We start from the raw sequence: 9,155 nt of genomic DNA, 5'->3' as shown, positions 1-9,155 counted from the left end.
CAAGACAAACAAGAAACAACAGCTTTTTGAACAAAATGAAGGAAAAAAAAAATGAAGCAGGACAGTATTTTGCAGGTGAAAAATTCACCACCGTGACTCAAGATGAGGTCATCAACAGATGCTGTATCTGTGAACCCGGCACTCCTATAGGTGGAGATGGCTTGGGAGCCTGACGGCCAGCTAGCCTGGAGTGCCCTGCACTGTGGCAGAAACCTGCCTCATCAGGATGGAAGGTGAGATCTCTGACCTCCACACATGAGTATGGCGCATATGTAGATGGACTCTCACACCTTTTTTAAGTTATTCAAAAGTAATAGGCTGAGAGGTAGTCATGTGATGTAAGACTTGTCCAGAATGTGTGAGGCCTCGAGTTTGATCTCCAGCATCACATACTATTAATACTGCAAATAATATGCTTTCCACCTGCTAACTCATCTTGTATCAACTTAAGCTGAGACCATGCTGAAAAGATCAAAAGAACAGAAGAGGAATTGTCTTTCTTCCCAGTACTGCTGCCTGCATTAAGATGCTATAACTGACGAGAAATTTCTATAGAAATGAAAAAGAATGAGTGTACTAGTACAAGGGAAAAAAACAGGTATTAAAAAATTATACGTATCCAGCCGGGCAGTGAACGCCTTTAATCCCAGCACTCGGGAGGCAGAGGCAAGTGGATCTTTGTGAGTTTGAGGCCAGTCTGGTCTACAGAGCGAGATCCAGGAAAGATGCAATGCTACATAGAGAAACCCTGTTGTGAAAAAAAAAAAAAAAAGTTATACATATCCAAAGAGCCTTTGAAAAGCCTTTTTTTTTTTTTTTTTTTTTTGAGACATGGACTCATTATGTAGCCTTGGTTGGTCTAGAACTCACTATATAGACCAGGATGGCCTCAAACTCACAGAAATCCACTTGCTTCTGCCTCTTGAACACTGAGATTAAAGGCATGTGCCACCATAACAGACAAGATTGATTAATCTGTGTGATTGTGTGTACGCCGTGTGTGTGTGTGTGTGTGTGTGTGTGTGTGTGTGTGTGTGTGTGTTACCCCCAAAGGTCAGAGGAGGGCAACAGATCACCTGGAGCTGGAGTTAATAAGTGGTTATGAACTTAGATGCTAGGAGCTGAAAGTGGGTTCTCTAGAAGAGCAACAAAGACTTAACTGCTAAGCCATCTCTCTAACTTGAAAAATTGGTCTCGTAATTGGGATTGCTTCTGTGTCTGTGGAGCACCCACTACATTTTATATTAATTTTTATATCCTTTTACAAAGTACGAACAATTGTATTATATGTAAAAATTATTCGAGTCATAAGCCTCTCATAAACTATTTGGATACCTCTGTTAGTAAGATGTTTATCACTGTGTCAAATACCTGAGGAAAACAAGGGAGGATGGTTTCATTGCTTTGTTGTTTCAAGATGTTGATCCAGGGGCAACTGGCTCCATTGCTTTGAGGCTGGTAGCAAGGTACATTGAGGAGAGTGGTGATGGAGGAAAGCTATTTACCTCAGGGCATCCAGAAAGCAAATAGGGAGTGGCCAGTACAAGATACACTCTTCAAGTGCACACCCTTAGCAGTTCCCTTTCTCTAACTACATCTCCGTCTTCCATAGGTAACAGTGGTATTCAGATTTTGCATCAGTCAGTAGGTCAAAGCCCTCATGATCAACACCCTCACAGACATATCCAGAAGTGAGCTTTACTAATCCCGTGAAAGGGAAAAATCAGTAGCCATCTTGAGAGACGCTTCCCTCTCCCCTCTTCCAAAGGTATTTGCTGACCAGCAGTTTTAGAAGTGACCAAAAGTTGAACTTATAAGGCTGGGACGATAAATCTATGTATCCTGGGCTTGGCAAAACAAGATACAGGGAGTAGTGTGCTCAACTGACCAGAAGTTGAACTCAGAGGAGAGTAGGACAGGAACAATAAATCTGAATGTATCTATCCTGGTTTCAACAAAAGCAGGACACAGGGAGTAAAAATGTATGTCTCTGTAGATACCCTGAATCCTGTTAGTCATCAGTAACCTCATGCTTATAGTTCAGCCAGTAACTTCAAAGAACTACCTCACCCCTATCCCCCTCATCCAATCCCAACCTACATGTAAACCTTTCCTACACAAACCCCTTCAAGTGAGTGCTTGGGGGCATTCTCCTCCACCCACTCTGTTGGATGTTAGACATGGACCAAGCCCAAGCTCCCTTGTTATCAATAAACCCCTTTGTGTTTTGTATTGGATATTGGCTCTGTGGTGGTCTTGCTTGGGGATCTTGCAACTCAGGCACAACACCCGGAGATGTTTCTTTAACTTTCTTTTAATTTTTTTTTTTGTCTTTTACATCACGTATCTTGATCCCAATTTCCTGTCCCTTCATATCCACCCTCTGCCCCTGCAGTCCCCCCCAAATAAAACAACATTTAAGGAGAAAAGGTGAAAAAAAAAGGGGGGGGAATTAAAAATCTCATCATGGAAGTGTAGCCAGAAGCTTCTCCAGTCCTGCCCGGCCCTGCGGTCAGGACAAATTTCTCCCACCTGTGTCCCGGAGCCATTTAGTCCCAAGTAAACACACAAAGAGGCTTATATTATTTATAAACTGTACGGCCTATGGGTCAGGCTTCTTGTTAGCTAGCTCTTATAACTTAACTCAACCCATTTCTATTAATGTATGTGTTGCCACGTGTTCTGTAGCTTTACCTTCCTCCCATTACTTACGGCTCCTAGGGCAGCAGGCTGGCATCCCCCACTCTCCTTTCTTCTCTCACTGTCTCTCTTAGATTTTCCCACCTGGCTCCATCCTGCCCTGCCATAGGCCAATGCAGCTTTATTTATTAGCCAGTGGGAGCAACACATATTCACAGCACACAGAAAGATATCCCACAGCATGGACGCTGCAGTGTGACACAGTAAGACACTGTAAATCCCTTTGTCCATAACCTTCACCTGCAAGTGTTCATTGCAGAGTCATTGGTCTGGTTTGAAGCCTCTGGTTTCTCCTACACACTATCAATGCTGGGTCCTCACTAGGACTTTTCCTGAGTATCCTGTTGATGCTCTGAGTTGTGGAGATTCTACAGCTTTGGAGGTCAGCTTCCTTTACGTGCTCCAGCAGATCATAGATGGGGTGGATTTGAGGCAGGCCAAGTCATAACCCTGGATCTGGGCCTGGGCAGCTGTATGGGTGGTCCATCAGATGAGAAATGAGGACAGCTCTCCCATGCTCACAACTTTGGGGCTGGCTCACCCACACCTCTGCTAACGGGGCTGGCTCTATTGTGCAGCCCTGACGAGGTGCAGGGCCTTTTCCCAGAGATGTTTCTTAATCTGATCAGCTTGAGTATCATAATAATTCTAGTAGAACCTAGAAAATGAAAACAGCTCCACAGAATTAATCATTTTTGTAGTGCTAAGAATCAAACCCAGTGCCTTGTGCATAACCGGCACTCTACCACTGAGCTTTCTCAGTCTCTCCAAGGGTCTTTAGATATGTATACCTTTGAAATTCATGTTCTTTTGAAAGTTTGGTTGATGGTTCGTCGACTTTTTGAGACAGAGTCTTAGTTCTGGCTCTCCTGGAGCACATCATGAAGCCCATTCTCAAACTTGCGGCAGTCCTCCTGCTTCAGCCTCCCAAGTTCTGCAACTGTTGAGCTGATTTTTTTAAGTTTATGTATTTTTAGTTTTGTTTTTCTTAGATACTTAGGTAGCCCAGGGTGGCCATAAACTATTATGTAGCTGAGCCTGTCCTTAAACTTTTTTTTTTTTTTTTTTTTAAGATTTATTTATTAAGTATGCAGTTATACAGTGTTCTGCCTGCAGACCAGAAGAGGGCACCAGATCTCATTATAGATACTTGTGAGCCACCATGTGGTTGCTGGGAATTGAACTCAGGACCTCTGGAAGAGCAGCCAGTGCTCTTAACCTCTGAGCTATCTCTCCAACCCTGTTCTTAAACTCTTGATCCTTGAGCTTCCAAATCTCATGTGCTGGGATTATAGATGTTCACTATTATGCCTGGCCTTTTCCTCCCTGATACCAAGATCTTAGTGTATAGACAAAGCTGGCCTGGATATGTAAGCCAGGTTGGCCTCAAACTCACAATCTTCTCCTCCTGAGTTCTGGGATTACAGATATGTGTCACCACATTTGACTGGTGTTAAAAATGTGTGTGTATGTGGGTGCACATGTGTCTGGCAAGAGAGAGAAGCCAATGTTTCTCTAATGGATTGCTTTTATCATTATTTTATGCATGCGAGTATTTTGCTAGCATGTAAGTCTGTGCACCAAGTGCTTGCCTGGTACTCTCAAAGATCAGAAGAAGTCAGTGGATCTCCTGGAACTGGAATTATAGATGGTTGTGATCAACCATATGGATGCTGGGAATTGAACCCAGGTTCTCTGTAAGAGCAGCAAGTGCTCTTAACCTCTGAGCCATCTCTCCAGTCCCTGATGTTTCTATAATATAGCATTTTTTAATCATCACCTTTCTGCTTTCTCTTTATAGTTCTCAACTATATGTGAAAAGCACTGAATGTGTATTAAGATTTTTCAAATACATACTGGGGATATAGTTTGGTGGTGTGTTCTAGGTAGTGTGTGTGTTTGTGTGTTTGTGTGTGTGTGTGTGTGTGTGTTCTATCCCTAGCAACCAACCCTCCCCACATCCCCCCAAAAAAGGAAAAAAAGAGAAAAGTTTGAATATTTCCTGAAGATACTCAATGGTAAGTTAATTCTAATATTTGCCCTTTTCTCTAAAAATCTTGAGTATGCAAATATAGTCATGAAGCACAGTAGATTGAGATTAATTATCTAGATGTCAATAATATGTGTTGTGCCATATTATTTTTACTGAGCAAAGATGTGTTACATTTGTTTATGCTGCAGAATATTACTTTAGCTGTGTAAAGGTGTTTTACTTTGTTTATACTGCATTTGTTTAACTATGTAAAGTTGTGTTGCATTTGTTTCACCTTGCCTACCTAAGGCACCTGATTGGTCTAATAAAGAGCTGAATGGCCAATAGATATGTAGGAGAGGGATAGGCGGGTCTGGCAGGCAGAGAGAATAAATAGGAGGAGAAATCTAGGCTCAAGAGGTCTGAGAGAAGAAAGGAGAGAAGGAGGGAGATGCCTGGGGCCAGAAGCCAGGCAGGCAGCTACCAGCCAGCCAGAGAAGTAGAGAAAATAAGATATATAGAAGTAAGAAAGGTAATAAACCCCAAGACAAAAGGCAGATAAAGAGAAATAAGTTAATTTAAGTTAAAAGAGCTAGCAGCCAGAAAGGAGCCTAAGCTAGGCCAAGCATTCAAAACTAAGTCTCCTGGTCATGATTTGGGAACTGGTTGGTGGCCTAAAAGAAAAAGCCTGGTACAAATTTGGTACCTAGATCTTCCATTCTATACTAGTTAAAATTAGGACTTCTGAATATGCCCTAATTTGGCATCCTAGTATGATAGATACAATCTGTATACGCTCATTTTTCTAAATTAGACATTTCCTCAGATTTTCAAAAGATCCCTTACCCCAATAGAAGAGTTCTATTTTTAAAACCATTTCTTTCTTTTCTTTTTTTCCTTCTTTAATTTAGTCTTCTCTCATATATTTCATCCTGGCTGCAGTTTCCTCCTCCCCTCCCCACTACTCCCACTTCCCCTTTCCCCAAGGTCCACTCTCCCTCCACCTTCCCTCAGAAAAGAGCAGGCCACAGGCAAGAAGTGGTGCATTGTAATCCCAGCACTTGGGAGGCAGAGGCAGGTGGATCTCTGTGAGTTTGAGGCCAGTCTGGTCTACAGAGCGAGATCCAGGACAGCCAGAACTGTTATATAGAGAAACCTTATGTCAGAAAACCAAAAGAAAAAAAAAGAAAAGAAAAGAAGAAAGAAAAGAGCAGGCCTCCCGGGACATCAACTAAACACAGCATAACAAACTACAATAGACCAGGCACATATTCTCACATCAAGGCTGGATGAGGCAACCCAGTAGGTGGAAAAAGGTCCTAAAGGCAGGCAAAGGATTCAGAGACATCACCCACTCTCACGGTTAAAATCCCACAAGAACACCAAGCTACAGAACCATAACATACATGCAGAAGACCTAGGTCAGACTCATACATGCTCCCTATTCTTTGAGATACTATTTGAGTCCTGATCAGTTTTTTCTTTTTAATTGGGTAATCCTTTCTTTCCATTCTTTTCTTCTTCTCCTCTTCCTTCCTTTTCCTATTGGTATTTCAAGACAGGGTTTTTCTGTGTAGTCCTGGCTGTCCTGGCCTCGAACTCACAGAGATCTGCCTGCCTCTGCCTCCTGAGTGCTGGGATTTAAGGCATGTGCCACCACTGCCGAGCTTTAAATAATCCTTTCTTACTACAAAATATTTCTTAAAGCTCTGCTACTAAACATGTCATCTATGGGCTGGTAAGATTGGCACCAACTGGAATGTGGATATATTTTAGGCCAACCAAATTAATTAATCAAGATATGGTGCTGTGGATGTAACTCAATTATTGGGTGCTCGCCTAGCATGAATAAAGCCCTGGATTTGATCCTCCAGCACAACATAAACTGGGCATTACATGCTTGCAATCTCAGAATCCAGGAGACAGAGGCAAGAGTATCATAAATTCAAGATTATCCTTAACTACATAGTGAGTTCAAAACCAACTTGCATTACATGAGACCCTGTATGAGGAGTTAATCAGGATCCGTACCGTAATTTTTAAGTTAATTGTGAGCTTATGCAAAAGCCAGAAGACAACTATTGGGAACTGGTTGTTTTCCCACCATGTGTGACCCAGGCATCAAACTCAGCCACACTTGGTGTTAAGTGCCTTTACCAGTTCAGTCCTCTCACCAGCTAAGGCCTGAATTTACTTTTAAAGAAATTTTAAATTGTTTAAAAGATTTATTTTATGTGGATGAATGTTTTGCCTGCATGTATGTATGCACACCAGGTGTGTGCTTCATGGCAGCAGACTTCAGAAGAGGGCATTGGAGCTTCTGGAACTGGATTCACACCATGTGAATTCTGGGAACAGAACCCAGGTCCTCTAGAAGATCAGCATGTGCTCTTAGCCACTGAACCATTTCTCCAGCACCCAGCATCTATATTTTGATAATATCTCATGTAATTCTATGCATACTTAAATTTGAGATGTGCAATATGTCTATAAAATCAGAAGATACAACTAAGCAAAGATAAAATGAAGCATAGCCCCAGTACCCTCCAACAGTTGGCAGTGCCAGTTAGAATTTTGGCATTTTTTATTTCCAAATATGGGACATTCCTGAACATATCCTTTGGTAACTTCCTTTCATGATACACCGGACATTTAATCAGCCAGCCAACAAATATCCTCCAATATTTATTATTTAACTTAAATGGTTAGTTTTGCATTTTATTTTATATGTACTTGATTTAATCATTCCTCTCTGACAGTCATTGAGGGAATTTTTATCTTTGCATTGATTAAAAAAAAAGTCTTTGTGTGAGGGACATCCTTATAAAGAAGAGCTTACTGTTATTTTGGTCCAAAACTCAATGCTTGCATCTACTGGCCATTGAACTTTAGGCATGTCAACTTCTCTGTGTTCCAGTTTCTTCTTTTGTAAAATGGACATAATAATGGATCTACCTCACAGGGTTTTCCTGGGGATTAAAGTGGGTCATTCAATCTAAAGATCCTTAGACTGTATTTATTGTGCACATCTTAAATGAGCAACAAATGTCTATCAGTCTTTATGAACACAGTTAATCTTCCTCACAATTTCTCTTTTTATTTATTTATTACTATTACTTATTATTTAAAAATAGCTATTATTATTATTTTATTAATATTACTATTATTATTTCGAGACAGGGTTTCTGTGTGTAATTTTGGTGCCTGTCCTGGATCTCACTCTGTAGCCTAGGCTGGCCTTGAACTCACAGAGATCCGCCTGGCCCTGCCTCCGGAGTGCTGCTCAATTTCTCTATTTAAAAACAGGAAAACTTAAACTAGCTTGTAGGGCTAGGCAGCAACTAGTCTTTTGAAATCTTTTCAACGTTAGTATTGCTGTGGAGTAGAGCAATCAAGTTCAGGATCTAAAAAATCCTATGCAGGTAAGTAGTCTGAACACTTGGGAGATGTGGAGGAATCAGGATTTGACGGTCAGCTACAAAAAAGACTGTGATGCCAGCCTGGAGTTATGAGACCCACTATAACAGGACACAACACTAAAACAAACAAACAAACAAACAATACAAACACCCCTCCCCCAACCTCTACACAAACAACAACAAAACCCCTCAAAGCCGGTCCAAACTTGGGGAAAAAAATACCTATGGTGGCAGGTTCATTAACGGGATTCTTTTGATTAACCCTCGTCTGCTGTGACAGACCCATGAAGCAAGTAGTTGATATCTAGAACAGTGAGGATGAAATGGTTTTCACTTACACTTCAACCAGCCCAGGAGACCACTGATTTTCCGGGGGGGTGGGGGGGGGGGGGGGGGGGGAAAGACTTATGGTTTCCATGGTGACAGGTTCCCGTGCTTACACACTCCTCCGGGTACCACGCAAGCGCACAGAGCTGTGCTGGAGGCCGCGCGCCTTTGGGTTCGAACACGAGCTCCTCCCTCCTCTTCTTTCCGCCATCCAATCGCCATCTCCCTCGGCCACTCCCGTGCGCGCCGGGAATCAGTGACGTCATTTTAGCGCGCCCGCGTCGTCTGGAGTGGCGACACGGAACATGGCGCGTTCCTAGAAGCCGTTTTCGGCATCAGTAGGCGGCAGCGTGTGGACTAGCAGCGTGGGGGCGCGGAAGCAACCAACGCCGCTTCGTGTGGACAAGTGGGAAGGGGAGGGCCGGGCTGTTCCGGACCGAAGCACACGGTGAGGCCGGGCTGCGAGGCGTACGGGTGGAAGGGAGGAGTGGGCTGGGCAGCGAGACCCCGCCAGCCGAGGGCGGAACGCGGGTCCACCTGCGGTGTGCGCCGCGTCCGCGGGCCCTCGGGCTCCCGAGTATTCTCGGGGAACACGGGTTCCCGGGCTGCGGGAAGCCTGACATGGCTGGGTCCACGGTGCGGGGTGGCAGGGTCTGAGTGACAGGCTAAGCAAAGCCATTGTGTCCCCTGTCGCCGGCCAGGAGGTGGGTGTATTTGTCCTTGGAGGCTTGGGGTTG

General features: G+C 43.4%; 1 protein-coding gene across 2 annotated transcripts in view; it reads left to right on the top strand.

Moving 5' to 3' along the window:
* The first annotated feature begins 8,668 nt into the window (after positions 1-8,668).
* Ipo11 (importin 11) overlaps positions 8,669-9,155 on the top strand; it is a 184,346-nt gene continuing 183,859 nt past the window's right edge. For both annotated transcript variants that reach the window (XM_036207023.1, XM_036207022.1), the window contains exon 1: positions 8,669-8,866. The gene's annotated coding sequence lies outside the window, so the exon portion shown is untranslated. The remainder of the gene's footprint in view (positions 8,867-9,155) is intronic.

This window comes from Onychomys torridus, chromosome 15, assembly GCF_903995425.1.
Source record: "Onychomys torridus chromosome 15, mOncTor1.1, whole genome shotgun sequence".
In the NCBI taxonomy this organism is placed as follows: Eukaryota; Metazoa; Chordata; class Mammalia; order Rodentia; family Cricetidae; genus Onychomys; species Onychomys torridus.
The sequence above is the reverse complement of the archived record's forward strand: the minus strand, read 5'-3'. Positions and strand labels throughout refer to the sequence as shown.